At 48.4% G+C, this 18,679-nt stretch overlaps 1 long non-coding RNA gene across 1 annotated transcript; it reads left to right on the top strand.

Annotated features, from left to right (window-relative positions):
- The first annotated feature begins 1,360 nt into the window (after positions 1-1,360).
- On the top strand, positions 1,361-16,798 carry LOC144589559 (uncharacterized). Its single transcript, XR_013545729.1, has 2 exons — positions 1,361-1,642; positions 15,926-16,798. It is a non-coding gene; the product is annotated as an uncharacterized LOC144589559 (long non-coding RNA).
- The last annotated feature ends 1,881 nt before the right edge of the window (positions 16,799-18,679 follow it).

Below are 18,679 nucleotides of genomic sequence, written 5' to 3' on the forward strand. Positions count from 1 at the left end.
TCACGCGTGGCCGTCCCGTCCCGTCCCGTCCCGTCCCCCCCCCCCCAGCCTATCCAGTGTTGGTCTGCGATCGGGCAAAGGGTCGTGAGGAGGCGCGAGAAGCCTTGCTCTCTGGAAGGCCAGCGTTCCTACAGACGGAGGCAGAGGTTCGCCTCTGGCGGTGGAAAGAGCAGACGAACGGGCCACGGCCGCTTAAAGCGCTCGGCAGCTTTCAGTGGCGAATCCCACAAAGTAACGCCGCGCGGGGCGGACACGTTCTTTTTCTGTCCCCATCCCGGCATAAGGAGAGAGGGGGCGAACCTCTCTCTCCCCCCCCCAATTTTTTTTAACACAGTTTAAACCTATGCGTCCTTGTGAGACCGACCCCGCAGAAAAAAGCTCTCGCTTGCTTCCTGCCGGGGAGCCCTGCAGCAGGCGCGGGAAGGTTGGCTCTCGGGGGGGCCCGATGCCCCTCTGCTCTCTCCAACCCAGGCGGCGGCGAAGGGCGAGGGGAGTCCTCCCGTTGACACCACCCGCGCTGAGCCTGGAAAAAACAGAGCCGCCCCCCTCGCCCAGAAGAGCTCCTGGCTCCCTGCCCCGCCGTCCCCCCCCCCCCCGAAAACAAAACCGCTTGGGGCGGAGGAGCTGACGCGGAGTCAGGTCCCCGCGGTGGGCGGCTCGCAGTGGACCGGCCGGCTCAGGGTCTGCTTTGCGGAGCGGGGGCGGGTTCTTGCCCCCTGAGCCGACACCCCTTGGCCGAGGCGCCCTGGCTTGCCCTGGGGGCCTACTCTTGGCCACTCCACCTCGCCAGGGACCAGGCACCTGGGCAACCCGAGGGAATGATGGGTTCCCTCCTCCACGCCAACGGCCCCTCCCCCTCCCTCTTCCTTGTCCAATTTTCCGGTTGATTAACGCCGTTGCTGTTTCATGACACCCGCTGCTGTTGGTATTAATTTCCTTTAACTGGTGATTAATTACTCTTTTTCTCCTGCGCCCCAGCTCCTCCCACCACCATCTATTTGCATATTAATCAAATTCTCTTTGATGGCCCGACAGCGAGCAAGGTATAGGAGGAGTCAGCCCCCACGCTCTCTCCGGGGAACTGCGGGAGAAAGCAAGCAACGGGACCGGACTTAATAGTGAATACGGCGGGAGTGGGTATCCTGTCGCACGTCTGCCTATGTAGCCCGGGTTTGGAGCTCAAGGCCCTCCCCGACACCGCAGACGGTCAGAGAGAGATTCCACTGACTTTCGCACTCACCAGCCGGGGGGCCACAGGGGGCAGCTGTGTCACTTACAGTGAGGCGGAAGATTAAGGCATTTTCTGGCTTCGTTTCCACCTTTTGCAGAGTGCCTTCCTACCCATCCTGCCTTGGAAATCGAACGGAAGCAGAAGGGTCTTCATGGCCTCTTGACTACTGCAATGTGCTCTACTAGGGGGTACCTTTGAAGCCTGTACAGAAGTCTCCTTTCTTGCCGTGCATCAACTCAGCTGCTCACCCCTTTCTATTTCTGTGTACTCCAGACAGTGAAAGGCAGAAAACTACGGACCTGCACCAGTTGCCAATTACTTACGGGACCCAATTCGAGGTGCAGTATTGGACCTGAAAGCCCTAAATAGCTCCGCAGGTGGTTAGTGGAGGAGTCATCTGTCACCGTTCAGGTCCGTAAAATCTTACTACCAAGCCTTCTCAGACCTCGGAAACCACCTGCCCACCTACCTTTACCAGGGCATGCTAGAAGGGGGTGGGGCTTTCACTGGCCTTGCTCCAGATGGTGAAACCCCCTCCTCTCAGAGCGGAGGTTAGTGTCAGGGTGGCTGCTTTGGGTGAGGACATAAATATCCTCAGTTTCCGTTTGGCCTTTTAAGATGCCCCGGAGTTTACGGACTCATTCCTTTTAGTGACACCAGTCGGCGGCCTTTTTGCTGTGCTGGGAGTGGGGGGTCGAAGAGTAACCGCCAGCCGGAGAGGGTCTATGCCCTCCACCGTAGGCCCAGGCAGGCAGAGGCGCCTACCGCACCAGAAGCCACCTACCCGCTCGGATCTGGGCTGCGCTGTGGATCCTGCTGTTCCGGGGGCTGGGGCCCAAGAGAAAGGCGAGGAGGAACCCGGGCGACCGCCTTCGGCCCTTAGCTTGCCAGAAACAAGCGCTCCCTTGGCGAGCCCCGACAGCGGGGATGAAGCCGCGGGGGTGGCTTCTGCCTTGCCGGGGTCAGACGGGGCGAGGGGAGCGCTCGTGGCTCTTTTGCAGGAAACGGCGCGGAGTAGGGAGCGGGCGCTTCCTCACCCGTTGGTATGATTGCAGAAACGCCACATCCAGCCCCGTAGCGCAGTACCCGAGGGATGTCGGGGCTTCGACCGGCGGGAGGGTCTCGCTTTTGCCGCCCCCTCCCCGCACAAGAGAGTCGAGTCCCCCCTCCCCTCTTTCCAGATGCCCCCTTCCCTGCCAGCAAAGAGGCGATAGGAAGTCTCTGCCTTCCAACGGAAGTGGGGGGGGGGCACGTCTGCACGAGCCAAAGCCAGCCACCCAGCCGCCCACCCCCAGTAACCAAAGAGAGGCCGTCGGACGGACGCCTGCGCACCGGAGAGCCTCTTCCGAAGGCGGTCCGGGGCATCTCCAGCGGTCCGGGGCCTCCACTTAGGGCGACGCCATGAAGGATTGGTCTCCAAAATGTCTTCTCCTCGACTGCCCTGCTCAGCCCTCCTAAACTAAAGCCCAGAGCGTCTCATCTTCGGTCTGCCTCTTTTCCTCCAGCCTTCTCCTAGCACGGTTGTCTTTTCCAGAGATTCCTGCCTTTTCATGAGGGGCCCAAACTAGGACAGTCTCAGCTCCATCACTTCCCCTCCCCTTGATAGTTCAGGCCTGGTTTCATTTAGGAGCCACTTGTGCACCTTTCTGGCAGTCCAGGGTATCCGCAAAGCTCTCCTCCAGCACCACGTTTTGAATGAATCATTTTTTCCTGTCAGCTTTCTTTACCGTCCAGCTTTCACACCCATACATGATAACTAGAAATACGAGAGTGCAGATGATCTTAATGTCTTGGATGAGGGAGTGCAGGGAATGCTAATCAGATTTGCGGATGACACAAAATTGGGTGGAATAGCTCATACCTTGGAAGACAGGAAAAAAATTCAAAATGACCTTGATAGGCTGGGGCGCTGGGCCAAAAGCAACTGAATGAAATTCAACAAGGATAAGTGCAAAGTCCTGCACCTCTAAAAAAGAAACCAATTGTACAGTTACAAGATGGAAAATACCTGACGCAGCAAAACTACGAGCGAGAAGGATCTTGGAATTGTTGTAGATAACCAGCTGAATTTAAGCCATGTGATGTGGCTACAAAAAGGTGAAATGCTGTTTTAGGCTGCATAGTATAGTTTCCAAACCACGCAAGGTGCTGGTCCTCCTCTATTCAGCACTGGTTAGGCCTCACCTTGAGTCTTGTGTCCAGTTCTGGATACCATACTTCAAGAAAGATATTTACAAATTGCAACCAGTTTAGAGGAGGGCAAGGAGGATGATCAGGGACTGCGAAACCAAACCCTAGGATGAAAGACTGAAAAAACTAGGTATGTTTAGCCTTAAGAAAAGAAGACAGAGGGAAGATAGGATAACACTTTTCAAATATTGTACTTGAAAGGTGGGCAGGATCTGTTCTCAATCATCCCAGAGTACAGGACACACAACAATGGGCTTAAGCTACAGAAAGCCAGATTTCGGTGGAGTATCAGGAAAAACATCCTGTTAGAGCAGTACATTAGTGGAACCAGCTACCTTGAGAGGTGGTGAGAGCTCCGACACTGGAGACCTTCCAGAGAAACTTCAACAACTACTTGGCAGATCTCCTTTGATTTGGATTCCTGCACCACGCGGAGGGTTGGACTTGATGGCCTTATAGGCCCCTTCCAATTTCACTATTCTATGATTCTATTATCTTAGTCTTGGTCTCTAGTGAAACATCTTACACTTATTGATCTTTTCTAGTTCCTTCATTACTGCCCTTTAAGTCTTAACCTTTCTCTGATCCCTTGGCTGCAATCTCCATTTCGTTTTTTTTTCAATTTTTTATTAACTAAAACATAAACATAAAATAAACAAATCAAAATACCATTTAACTGTGTTCCCCACCACTGTAGATGGGACCTCTTGCAATAATCTTCTTCAGTCAATGCAATCTCCATTTGGATTGATGACTGAACCAAGGTATACAAAAATCTTTCACTATTTAAATTTCTTCATTGTCAACTGTAAAGTTGTGCAGTTCTTCTGTAGTCATAAGTTTCATTTTCCTAATGTTCAACTGCAGTTCTGCTTTGGCACTTTCTTCTTTCACTTTCCCTAACAGTCATTTCAAGTCATTGCTGCTTTCTCCAAGTAAGATGGCGTCATCAGCATTTCTTAAATTATGGATGTTTCTTCTGGCAATTTCCACTCCTCCTTCATCTGAACCTAGTCTGCTTTTGGTATGAGATGATCCGAGTACAGTTTGAACAGATAAGGGGATAAAATGCATCTTTGTCTGATACCTTGGCCTATAGGGAGCCATTCTGCCTCTCCATATTCTGTCCTAATGATAGCTTCTTATCTACACTACAAGTTATCCATCAGGACAATCAAGTGCTTAGGCGCACCCATTTATTTCAGAACAACCTATAGTTTCCCATGATCCACACAGCTGAAGCCATCACTAAGTGCTTTGCTGTAGTCTGAAGCGTAGACTGACCTTCTTCTGAAACTGTTTGGGGCTCTCCAGTATCAAGCAGACATTTGCAATGTGATCTCAAGCACCTCTTCCTTTTCCACAGCCAGCATTTCTCACTCCGTATAAGGAATGTGATCAATTTCTTCTTGGATGCTTCCATAAAAACTTTCAATTTCATTTTCTTCAGCTTTGGCAGCTTGAGTATAGAGTTGAAAGAGAGGTTACTTCCCTGTAACCACGGTTCTTCTAGTGGTCCTCTGTGAATTCACACAATTAGGTTGTTCTGTGCCTGCACAGGACCTCTTGGATTTTTCTAGAGCTTAAAGACATGTGATTAGTGGGACGTTCTCCTGTGGCACGCGTGCTCCACCCGCCAGAAGTCCCCTCAGTTCCCAAAAGAGTACGCCGCTGTCAAAGAGCTATATAAGAAGACAATGTGACAGACAGAGGGGAGGCAGGGCGGGATGTGTGAATTCACAGAGGACCACTAGAAGGACCATGGTTACATGTAAGTAACCTCTCTTTCTTCTTCGTGGCCTCTGTGAATACACACAACTGGGTGACTGGCAAGTTCACTTGCCGGATGGTGGGACGTCACGGTAGAAAGGAAGTCAAAATGGCTCTGCCAAAAGTCACATTGTTCTTTGCCCGACCATCCAAATGGTAATGTGTCACAATCGTTGATGGATTGGACCATGTAGCTGCACAGCAGATGTGAGGAAGTTCTATTCCTCATTGGAAGGCAGTGGAGGTAGACAATGCTCTAGTCGAATGAGTCTTTAAAGGGTTCAGGTGGTGCCTTGCCTGCCAATTCATATGCCAAAGAAATTGTTTGAACAATCCATCTAGCCAGCATTTGGGGAGAGGCTGGTGAGCCCTTATTAGGGCCATGAAAACATAGAAAGAGCCGTGATGCTTTTCTGAATAGTTTGGTTCTGTCAATGTAGAAAGCCAAGGAACGTCTGACATTCCTTGTAGATGAAAACAGGGTAGGCAGTATTATCAGTTAATTGAGATGAAAGTCAGATACAACTTTAGGTAAAAATGAAACATCTGGGTATAGAGTGACCTTGTCCAGATGGAACTGCAGGAAAGGTGGGTCTGATCTAAGAGCCGCAAGTTCTCTAGCATGTTTAGCAGACGTTATCGCTGTGACAAACCCAGACCTACTGGGATATGCCACAGTTTCACTAAGCTGCCACCAACCATTCCCTATAAGAAGTCACACAGACCAGGAATGGATTTTTAACAAATAAAAGAACAAGGTTTATTAAATAACACATAGGGAAAAATAAAATGATCAGGTGAATAAGATACAGTAACGTGGCTTAGTCTCAATCATACATACACACAGTTTGGTTCACACAGAACACTTAACTTGAAGCACAGACCCTGAACCTATCAGTTCTGGCTAACCATACAGACACCTGAACCTATCAGGTTGGTACTGACTGACACACAGTAGTACCCTGTCTGACACACAGACTCCCACTCAAGCTTCTTCTCTCAGCTCTTCCTTCAGCTCTGCTAAACTTCACACAGGCTTCACATATATATACAGTACAGCCCCTCCTCCTGATGTCCCGCCTTCCACTCCCCATAGGATGGAACTTTCCCTCCCAACCCATGACAGACAGGTAACATCAGTGCTGTATGTAACACCTCCCCTCTTTATAAGTTGTTTTGTAGGGGGAAAGCTAAGGTGCTTTTCACCAAAAAAACAACCTGGACCCAAAACAAACAAAAACAGTCATATAATAACATACAATACCATACTTACTTACTTACACTCTATTAGGCATTTAAACATTTACCATTAACAATACATCAAGTTACCTTTATTCATACAAACCAACATGTTTAATAACAAGCACATTTAACCTTTGGTCACCAAAATATATACATAGTCCATGTTTCTTTCGCCGTCTTCATTCTTCAGGTCTTCTTGACAAGGCGTCAGCAACACAGTTCACTGACCCTCTGACCACCTTCACTTCAAAGTCATAGTCTTGCAGGTTTAAAGCCCACCTCATAAGTTTACTATTGTGGGTTTTCATTGTCTTTAACCATTGCAGTGGTGAATGGTCAGTGCACAGAATAAAATGTCTTCCCCAGATGTAAGGCTTGGCCTTCTGGATCGCGTAGACTATGGCCAGGCACTCCTTCTCCACGGTTGCCAAATGTCTCTCACCTTTCTGGAGTTTCCTACTCAGGTAGGACACTGGATGCTGGTCACCATTTTCATCCTCCTGGCAAAGAACTGCTCCTACCCCGCTGTTAGACGCATCGGTGTAGATGATGAACCCCTGGTCGAAGTCTGGAGCACGCAGCACTGGATAGTTGATGAGCGCCTGCTTCAACCTCTGGAACGCCTCCTCACAGTCGCTGGTCCACGGGATGCGGTCATCAGCCTTCTTCCTCGTCAGATCGGTCAGCGGAGCCGCAATCTCGCTAAACCTCGGGATGAACTTTCTGTAGTAGCCCACCAACCCAAGAAATGATTTGACTTTTTTCTTGGTGTTGGGTCTGGGCCAATCACGAACGGCTTCTATTTTGGCCTCTAGGGGTTTGATCACTCCTCCCCCTACTATGTGACCCAAATATTTTGTTTCTGGGATACCCAGCTGACACTTGCTCTCTTTGCAGGGCCTAGGCCACAGCACTTCCTCCCCTGGGTTAAAGTGCCTCTCCCTGCCTTCCTGGTCATCCCAAGCTTTCTTTCTGACCTTTGGAGCTTGCAGGGTCTCTGCTGCTAGCTCTAGGTTTCTCTTTAGGTCATTCATCAAGGTGTCTATATATGTCACAACGTCTTGTGGGTCATCCTGGGTGATCTGCTCCCAATTTTGTTTGATCAAATCAAGGGGCCCTTTCACCCTTCTCCCAAATAAAAGTTCAAACGGACTGAACCCGGTACTGGCTTGTGGCACTGATCGATAAGCAAACAAAAGGGATTGCAGCTTCTGGTCCCAATTGTTTGGATTCTCTGCCAAGTAAGCCCTAATCATGCGCATTAGAGTCCCATTGACCTTTTCAGTTAACCCATTACTTTCAGGGTGATAGGCAGTGGTTTCCTTGTGCTTAATTCCACAGATTTGCCATAAGCGTTTCATGAGCTTCAATGTGAACGATGCGCCCAAATCTGTGATTATTTCTGAGGCAAATCCCATCCTGGACATATACCCCACCAAGGCATCTGCCACTGTGTTGGTTTCAATGTTAGTCAAGGGTATGGCTTCAGGGTACCTCGTGGCATGGTCCACAATGGTGAGAATGAACCTGTTCCCCCTCTTTGTGGCCTTGGGCAAAGGTCCCACAATATCCACCCCTATGCATTTGAACGGAGTGTCAATCACAGGCAAAGGGCACAACTTTGCTTTGGTCCTGTCGCGGTTATTCCCCTGCCTTTGACACACATCACATTGTTTACAGAACTCTTTGATCTGCTTCCCTATGTCAGGCCAGTAAAAATTCTGTGTGATTCTCTGCTGTGTTTTGTTCACCCCTAAGTGCGCAGCAAACATGTCAGAGTGCCCCCTTTGTAAGATCATGGGGCGATACTTTTCAGGTACCACTAGCTGACTTCGGATCCCATCTCCCCCTTTTGAGATATTCCTCAGGGTCTCTCTATACAAAATCCCCTTTTCCTCTAGAAATCTCACTGGGGTTTCAGGTGTTAGCTGGGCGTCAGTCACCTGTTCAAAACACTTTTGGAGAGTGGCGTCTGCCTTTTGCTCTTGGCCAAATCGGCTGTCTGTGGTTAAGGTTTCCATCACAGCTTCTGAACTCCCCTCTGCTTCCGTCTCTGGCTCATCATTACCCCCCTGAACTGTCCCCGTGGTGGCTTGTGAACGTGTAATCACTAGCACCCGTTTCACATGTTCAGCCAGGTCATTTCCCACGAGCACGGCTGCTGGCAGAGTCGATGAAATCGCTAGCCGCCAAACTCCCCTCCAGCCTTGAAAGTTCACAGGTACCTCCGCTACTGGCAGTGAGATCACCTGCCCCTCAATCCCTGCCACCTTCGTGCTCTCATTTGGGATTATATATTCCCTAGGAATAATATCTGGATGGCACAGGGTCACCTGGGAACAAGTGTCCCTCAGCCCCCGATACTGATGGTCAAGTATTCCTACGTCCACCCCTGCGGTTTCAAACAACTGAGAATCTGTTCTCACGAGCAAGCAGCGCTTGACCTCCACAAGAGGACCATTTTCCTCAGCCTGATCAGCAGATGTAACTGTTCCAGATTGAGTAGCCATGGCAACAGGCTCCCTCAGTGACAAGGAGCTTTGCTCTTTCTGGACACAGAACACAGCTTTTGGCTTGGTTCCACTCGAATCCTGAGGCACAATTCCTTTTAGCTGCTTTAATTTCTCACACTCTGAGATTAGATGGCCCTTTCCCTGACAGAAATAACATTTTCTGCTGTATTTTGAGTCTTTCTCATCTTGTTTTGGTTTTCCCTCCAAAATCTGAGGTCTTGGTTTCATGTCTGAGGGCTTCCCTTCACCATGGGCCCCTCCCCCTTGCTGGTTTCTTCCTGGTCCCTGAGAGTACTTGCTGTAGGTTTCTTTGGGTTTATCTACAGATTTCCACTCAGCACCTAAGGGTTTTCTTATTTGATAAATAAAATCTGCGATCTCGGCGGCTTCTGCCACAGATTTCGGTTTCCTTTCCCTCACCTGGAATTTCAGTTCCCCATGCAGGACTGAATAGAACTGTTCCAGCGCTATCAAGTCTTTGAGCTGCTGAAAGGTCTCTGTCCCCTCCTGAGATAGCCATTTCTCTAGCAGCCTCACCAATTGGGCCCCCACTTGGGTAAAAGTCTGCTCTGGTTTCTTGGTGATTGACCTGAATCTTTGCCTCAGCTGTTCCGCATTTATCCCATGTCTGGCAAACACCAGTTTTTTAAACTCTGCAAAATCTTTCATCAGTTCCTCTGGCATCTCTGCATAGACTTCTGCAAGGCTGCCACTGATTAAAGATCGCATGATGGTCATCTTCTCAGTTTCCCTTACTGAGAAGTCCACAAACGCTCTTTCCACTAGGGAAAAGAACACTTCAGGACAATCTCCCTTGTGGTACACAGGGAATTTCTTCAGGTCAGCTTTAGACAATTGGCCTCCCTCAGAATCCCTATTGTTATTATTGTTCTGATTCATCAGTTCCAATTTTCTTAACTCAAACGCCATTCTTTCTTTTTCCAGAGCAATTTTCTCTCTCTCCCTCTCCATTTCCATTCTCTGTCTCTCTAATCTTTCTTCTTTTTCAAATTTCCTTTGTTTCTCTCTTTCCCTTTCCTCCATTTCCCTCACCCTCAGTTCATGCTGTTGGGCTATAAGCATTTTCCTGAGTTCTGGGTTCTGTTCTCCCGTGCTGTCACCCTGCACTGAGCCAAATTCATCCTCAGAACCTTGGTCAACCTGGGGGTCTTTCACTTCACCCATTTCTGCCATTTGGCTTCGAGTCAAGGGCATAATCCCCCCCCCAGAACAGGCTGCTTTCAAAAGTCAAGCCTCAAAATAAAGCGACCACTTTTTTTTTCTTTTTTCTTTTGCCTCAGAACCAGCTTTCTATAGATTACTGCTGTTCTTCAGCACTAACTTGCAACAGTTGCGAGCCAGAGTCTACCCCCCTCTGCTAGGCCTCTCAGCAGGCAGGCTAGATCACTGCTACTACACAGTTTTGCCTCAGCTTTTTTCCCGCCAAAACAGGATGCCTCAGAGCTCCCTAATCTAGTCCCCAATCTGAGGTTACACGTTCTTCTACTAGCGCACCTCCCCATGAGGTACACCTAGAAGATTACCTACGTGCTCTCAGATTGTCCCTGACTAGACCCCCCTTGCTCTGGGCACACTTGCCAAGGCTTTGCTGTACCACTGGACAACTGGACCAGTCGTATCCCACACGCTGGACACCAATCAATGTGACAAACCCAGACCTACTGGGATATGCCACAGTTTCACTAAGCTGCCACCAACCATTCCCTATAAGAAGTCACACAGACCAGGAATGGATTTTTAACAAATAAAAGAACAAGGTTTATTAAATAACACATAGGGAAAAATAAAATGATCAGGTGAATAAGATACAGTAACGTGGCTTAGTCTCAATCATACATACACACAGTTTGGTTCACACAGAACACTTAACTTGAAGCACAGACCCTGAACCTATCAGTTCTGGCTAACCATACAGACACCTGAACCTATCAGGTTGGTACTGACTGACACACAGTAGTACCCTGTCTGGCACACAGACTCCCACTCAAGCGTCTTCTCTCAGCTCTTCCTTCAGCTCTGCTAAACTTCACACAGGCTTCACATATATATACAGTACAGCCCCTCCTCCTGATGTCCCGCCTTCCACTCCCCATAGGATGGAACTTTCCCTCCAAACCCATGACAGACAGGTAACATCAGTGCTGTATGTAACAATCGCTACTAAGAATGTAGTCTTTAAGGAAAGCAATTTTAGGTTAGTAGTAACCATTGGTTCAAAGGGAGGTCAGGTCAGTGCATTGAGGACAAGTTGCAATGACCATTGGGGAAGAGGTGGTTGATGTGGAGGGAGGATATTACGAAGTCCTTTAAGAAAATTTTTCAAAGTCAGATGGGCGAAAAGTCTAGCTCCATCCGAATGAGAAGGTTGGTGTGTTAAAATAGCAGCAATATAAACCTTTGTAGAATGGGACAATCCAAGACAAAAAAGATGGAGTATGAAGGTAGGCAAAGTATTTAGTGAAACTGGTACTGCAGGTAAATTCTTAGAGTTGACGAAGGAGAGAAATGCTTTCCATTTATTTCGATAAAGGATCTGTGTCAATGGTTTCCGAGCTCTGTCAAGTACATCCCTTATTTCGGGAGTATCCTCCACACCGTCAGTTTCAGAGATTCGAGATTGGGATGGTAAAGGAGCCCGTTGTCCTGCATAAGGAGGTTGGGGATCAACAGAAGATGGAGGATGTCGATTAACATCGACCTCAGGTGGGTGAACCACAGTTGATGTGGCCACCATGGGGCAAGAAGGATCACATCCAATTGAAACTGTCGGAGCCAAATGATGGTGCATTGTATCAGAAGGATTGGCAGGAATCGGTAGAAGAGTCTGCTGTCCCATTTTATCATGAAGGCGTCTCTGAGACAGCCTCTGCTGATACCGGCACCGGAACAATATAGTTGGCACTTGGTATTGTTCTTGGCAGCAAAAACATTGGTGGAAGGAGTCCCCCATCAATGACAAAGAAGGGTGAAGACTTTGTCGTCTAAAGACCACTCGCGTGTCCTCATGATTAGATGACTGAGATGGTCTGAAAGCAGATTGTTTGTAGCAATATGGACTGCTACTGGGAAGATGTGGTGAAGGTAGCACCATTCCCAGAGCTTGACAGCTAGGTACAGTAAGGAAAGGGAATATGTATTGCCCTGCTTGTTGACATAATAAAGAGCTGTTGTATTGTCTGTAGCAAGTTGGACTGCACGTCCTGCAATGATGGGTAGGAAGGCATGGAAAGCTTTGATAATAGCTAAAAGCTCTAGGTGGTTGATGTGTAATGACTGCTTTTGTTTTGTCCAGAGTCCATGGATCCTGTGATGTCGACCGTGGGAACCCCATCTGAATGGGCTGGCATCTGTGCTAACCTATACTGTAAGCTGGAGAGGGGAGAAGGGTCTTCCGATAAGAAGATGTGGGAGAAATGTCCACCATTTAAGTTGTTGGGCTAGTTCGTTTGTGACTCCGAGGCATCTGGATGGGTGATGTGTCATGGGGTCGAATAGGGAGAGGTACCAAGACTGAAGAGACCTTATCTTTAACCTGGCATGTTGGATAATGGCGGTAGTGGAAGCCATGAGCCCAAGGAGATGTTGGGCTTGATGAACTGTTATTAAAACATGAGGTCAGAACAATCGTATGGCCCATTTGAGTTTGATTATTCTCTCGTAAGGGAGAAAGGTTCTGGCTTGTAGGGAATTGAAGTATGCCCCTATATAGGTGGCTGTCTGTGATGATTTGAGATGGGATTTGGCATGGTTCACCTTGAGACCAGGGTCTTGAAGAGTGTTGAGAGTAATTTGGGTAGCTCTGACGCCATCATGGTAGGAAGCAGAGACTATCAGCCAGTTGTCTATATAGGGGAATATAGTGATTCCCTAAAGGCGGAGGTAGGCAGCGACTGGTGCCATAAACTTGGTGAAGGTCCTTGGTGCCGTGGAGAGTCTGAATGGAAGAGAACAGAAGTGGCACGAGGTGCCATTGAATCAGAATCAAATTTGTGGTGACTCGGATGAATGGAGATGTGAAAATACGTGTCTTGGAGATCGATGACAACAAACCGGTCTCCCTGTGAAAGGAGAGGAATGGCAGTGTTGAGTGTCAGCATTCTGAAATGTCTAGGCTGTATGAATGTATTGAGCTTTCTAAGGTCGAGGAGTCCTCCATCTTTTTTTGGTACAGTGAAGTATCTAGAGTAGAAACCATCATGCAGGCCAGAGGAAAGGACGAAGAGTATGGCTTGTTTTTGGAGAAGGGGGGTTGATTTCTTCTTGAAGTGCCAATGAGTGGAGAGTAGTCTTAATGACAGTGAAAAGTGGAATATGCTGAAATTCGATGAAATAACCCTTTTCGATAATAGAAATGACCCATTGATCCTTGGTGATTCGACACCATGCACTAAGGAAAGGGTATAACCTTGTTTGAAACGGAGTGGAAATAGTAGTGGTAGATGGAAGGGGTTTATTGACACTGCTTACCCTTCTTCTGTAGGTGTCAAAAGGGTTGTTGACATGGTTGCTGTTGTTGGATTCGATAGGAATTCGGTGTCGGATGTTTGGATAAAAAGGCAATGTCCGGACCATGAGTTTTATAATGGTTTTCCACACGTCTTGAGATTTGTGATGATGAAGGGGGTTTGTCGCAGGATTCTTTAATCGAATCTAGCATAGCAGGTATGAAGGTAAGGCTAAGCGGAGGTGTCTTCTCTTGATTAATATCATCAAAAACTAAGTCCTGTTTAGGAGGTGGTGGTTCTTCGATTTCTAAGAATGGGTTATTGAGGGCCAGCATATTGAGCAAGTTAAAACATTTAAATACTTGGGAATTGTCTTCTCATGTACCCTCTCCTGGTCTCACCATAGACAAGCATCAGTGCAGGTGGCTAATAATAAAAGCAAAGTTCTTAGACGATACCACAATGTCCAGGGTGGGCAGTTCATCCCTGCTGCTCTACAGATAGTTAAGTACAAAATTTTTGCACAGCTCCTGTATGGTATTGCGATTTGGATAAATGGTTTCAATCCCTCAGTTGAAAGTGTCCCGTCAAACTTGCTGAGCCTCCTATTTGCCATGCCAAGATGCATTTCTTCAGCTGACTTGCGTTTGGAGGCTGGCCTTCAATCGGTGGAATGTCAAGCTTGGTTGTATGCATTCCGATTCTGGTTGAAGGTGGTGTATGCTCCCACAACCAGTGGGTATTTATACTATTTACAAAAAGATATCTTTGCCAGCTCATGGCATAAGGGATTTACTGACAAATTACATATTTTAGGCTTCTCTATGCACTTCTTTCTGAGTCAGCCTTATGATAGTACCAAGTCAATGCTTGTACAACGCATTAAAGACATAGATCTCCAGTATTCACTAGGATGTGCAGACAGGACCTGCTCACCAATGTACTTTGGTTTAAATTTCAACTTTCCCAAGTTAGCAAATTATCTATATCGAATCACAGCACCAAGGTATTGTTTCGGCTTCTGAAAGGCTAGGTTTAATTGCTTTCCCTCAGCCTTGTTAAAAGGGCACTTTAATGGCATTCCTTATGGAGAAAGGATATGTCCCTTTGGGGAACAAACAGTTGAGTCTTGGCACACATCATTCTAGAACGTAGCTTATATAGGCCTGAACGTATCTGTTACCTCTACCCAATAATGTATAAATGTACTAGGCTACCTCCCACAGACTACCTGAAGTTTCTGCTGTCCAGAGAGAACCAATTAATAACACAGTCGGTGGCTAAGTTTTTATTCTCAGTTTTAAGAATTCGTAAAATGTTATACTAAGAAAACCAGATGACTCAAGTTTTATACTGCTGATATATTCTAACAACTTATTTATTCCGTATATCCTATATAATGTTTTTATCTTTGTATTTTCTGGTCTATGACCACATAATAAAACGAACGAACAATTTCTAAATGTAGGGACATAGTCATCCTCATCACTAACTGGGAGTACGAGGCAAAATCTTCCGAAGGTGAGGGTGGATGATTTTCTGCTACATCAGATGTTGGAGAGGGTAAATTGGAGGATGATTATGGAGAAATATGAGAGGCTGAATCCTGGGTCAATATGGACGATTCAGAGCATGGAGACTGATGTCAAGATTTTGAAGTGGAGAAGTGTGTTGAAGGTTGTTGCGAAGCAGGGGGTACTTGGGTTGTAAAGTACCCTTCTGTATCAGGAGGAGGGACCCTTATAAGTGGTTGTAACATGTAGAGATGTGTTTTGAGGGGGGAGGATGTTTAGAAGAATGCTTGGAATGCTTGGACTGTGATTGTTCCAATGATGAAGTTGTGCGCTCGAGGGCCGGCTTGGTAGCAAGCGGGATTTGGTGAGTTGATGAGTGCGATGAGTGGGAATGGTGTCAGTATCGAGGTGGTGATGGAGACCCAGGAGGTGAGTATTGAGGTGGATACGGCAAAGCATGTTGGACACTCTTCAGTTTGGTGTGTAAATTTGTTCCGGTAAGTCTTTGGGGAAATACAGATCATATTGTTGGTAGTATCGATCTCTGAGATCTTCTCATGGTTGATCTTGAGAAGATTCTGGGTGGTAATATTAATCTCTCTGTGTAGGGTCATAATGCACTGGTGAAAGTGTCGTCTCTTTGCCTGATGTTTTCAAGGGGAGTGATAAGACGAGTCTGAGCCTGAGATCTGAATTGGAATTGCCCGCCCTGATGACACAGAATTGGAATGGGCTGAGGCCTGGCTGGAGTGAACATCAGCTGGAGAGAGGCCAATACTTGGTGACAAGCTTCCAGTGGAAGCTGGAGCCTGGGGCCGGAGGCAGATGTGATTAATCTCCGTCCGACATCGATCCCAAGGTGTCTCTAGACCTTTTCTCCAAAATTGGGGATGGAAGTGTCCATTGGGGTGGTTGTATTTGTGGAACTGTAGACTGGTGAGTAGATTTTGAGGATTTCTTAGGCTTTTTTTTGAAGTAGTCTTATCTTTTTCTTTTTAGATGTTCGAGCTGAGGTCCTTGATGCCAATGTCGACTTCAGTCTCAAGGTAGACTCTGACTTCTCCGCTTGGTGAGGAGGAGGAGTTGGACTAGGAGACCAGTCTAGGAGGCTCTTGGTGTTCAGGTCGACGACCTGGGGACAGTACACATTCCATGGCGACCGAAGGTGGATTGAGGGATTTCTCCCACAGGTAAGATTGCAGCCTCTGAAGTCACAACTTAAGAGCAGGCTTCGGAAGCCTTTTAAACTCGGGACAAGTGTGTGTTTGGTACTGTTTCCCAAGACAGAAAAAACAACTGTCATGGCCGTCAATGAGCGGGATTTTGTTATTGCAAAGTACGCACCACTTGAAAGGCCCGGGGGGCATAAAAGACAAGGGAAAATTGGAGAGAAGATGGGGGAAGGTGGGGAATTGGCAAAAAACGGGGGAAAGAGAAAAAGAAGCTGAATCAAATCAAAGGTAGAACAAATCGATTTAGAGAGGAAACGTCCAACGAAAAGGTGATTGAAATAAAAGAAGCAACTACCCATCGCAGAAAATGGTCTATCGCTCTGGCTCTCTCCAAAATAGGTCTAACCTAAGTGGTGACTAAAAGGAATGAAGGGGACTTCTGGTGGACGGAACATGCGCTCCACGGGGGAACATCCCACAAATCACATGTCTTTAAGCTCTAGAAACTTCTGAGAGGTCCTGCGCAGACACAGAACAACCCAATTGTGTGCATTCACAAAGGCCACAAAGAATTATGGTTATGTTGATAGGTTTCCTATGGAGCCTGATTGTCACTTTATAGCCCCTACCTGCCTATGCTACATCTTGCCCATTATTAGAGCCACTTGATTTCTTTTGATTGTGTCATTTCCAGAGTACTTTGACTGAAAATGTCCTATTTCCAGTTCACTGACACCAAGTGCTGCAATGTTTATACATTCTATTTCTTGCTTTACAGTCCCCAGCTTATCTAGATTCATACTTCTCACACTCCATGTTCCAGTTATGTGTGTTGTACAGCTTCGGATTTCCTCTTCACTTCTGTGCATATCAGCTACTAGTTGTCCTTTTGGATATAGTCTAGTAGTTGAACCATCAGCAACAGCTATTCATAATTGTCCTTTGCTCTTGCCCAGTATCAGAGTACTTTCTGGCTTCACTTCCTGGATGTGCCTCAATCCCGTTTGGGGGCACATGCCAAGCTACAGGCCTGCTACTTTGCAGTCTAGAGTCAACCTCGCCAAGTAGACTAAGAGCCCTTTTCTCAAATGTTTTAGCAACATTTGACACACCAGCAAGTTGACCCCAGTTCCTGGCGATCCTGCTGGCCTTGGCACCTGCAAGAGGTATACTGGCAGGGAGCCAGGCTGAGCGCGCTCCTTCCATCCCAGCCAAGCTGCACTTTGGCTCCGCTTCCTTCAGCCAAATCCCATCCTCCCTTTTTCCAGCAGGGCTGGAACAGCAGGCTGGCCTGGGAAGAGCCAAAATGTCATCTCTTGGTGCATCGGCTCAAAGGGCCCTGAGGAAAATGGCTACTCGACTGGAGCAGCAGACTGCCCCCCCTCCTCCCGTGAGATCCCTGTAGAGTGCAGGTGGCCCAGGGCAGCCGCCTTCTCACCTGTTGCTCAGGCAAAAGAGCTCCTCTCCCTCTGCTCCAAGAATGGGGGCTCGGGGGCCCCTTGTGAAGCCCAGCTGGGGCAAGGCCAAAGGAAGGGTTGAAGGAGGAAGACCCATTCTGCCAAAGCCCTCACAGGAAAGCAGCCAGGCAGTCCTGGAAGGAGCCTTGGCAGACTTCGGCTTCCTGCCCTGGCCAGCTGCAACCTGCTGCCTCCTCTTCTGCTTTGGCCTCCCTCTCCAGACAGCTGGTTCTACAAAACAGGTGTGTGCGCAGGGTGGGGTGGGGAGGGGCCAAGGCAGCTGAGCCTCTTTCTATGCTGTGCCAAGGCTGGAAACACTTTGGTGTGAGGCAAAAAGGCAGGCAGCCTGCTCTGACACAGCCGGCTTGCAGAGGGGAGCCAGCGAGACTCCTTCCCATGCCTTCTGGACACATTTGCAAGAAGGCAACCCTGTTGCTCAGGAGACACTGACCTGCTGTGCTCCCGTAGCCACAGGAGGGACACCCCCTGAGAAAGAGGCATGGGGTATTGTGGATAAAAGGACTTATCCTTCAAGGCTCCCGGATGCCCAGGATCCGGCTCTGCCCATTTTCCAAAGGAATGTCAGGAATGCAGGGCCCAGGGGACACCAGAACCCAGGCCGCTTCAAAGGCCCCTGGGCAGCTTGTGTTGCTCCAGCTGCCTGGCATTCCTCCACTGGGAACGGAAGTTCATGGATACCTGAAACGGAGCCCCATGAAATCGGGGGTGGGAAAAGCAGAACACGTGCAGCGAGGGGAGGGCAGCAGCTGCCCCGTCAGGGGGCTCGGCTCCGCCGCTCTCGGCCTCTGAGGGATGGAGGACTCCCAACGGCGGGATAAACAGGCACCCCAAAGCACAGCCAGGATGCAAATGGCTCCCTCCTCCAGCACAGCTGCCCCTCCCCCAGCGAACAGGGCACCGGCAGGGCTGGTGAGGGGCTCCTAAGGAGGTCTGGCTTGCCCCTGCTGCAGCCGCACTGCCTGGCACCTCCCCCCCCCAGCCCTGCGCCCTTCTTCGCCTAGCTGTCCCTCCAACCCTGTGGGGAGCGCATGACGGAAGAACCCACAAGAGGGCCACCGCCAGCCAAGGACGAGGCGCCGACCCGGAGTGGAAGACAAGGCGAC

Source organism: Pogona vitticeps, chromosome 5, assembly GCF_051106095.1.
Source record: "Pogona vitticeps strain Pit_001003342236 chromosome 5, PviZW2.1, whole genome shotgun sequence".
NCBI lineage: Eukaryota > Metazoa > Chordata > Lepidosauria > Squamata > Agamidae > Pogona > Pogona vitticeps.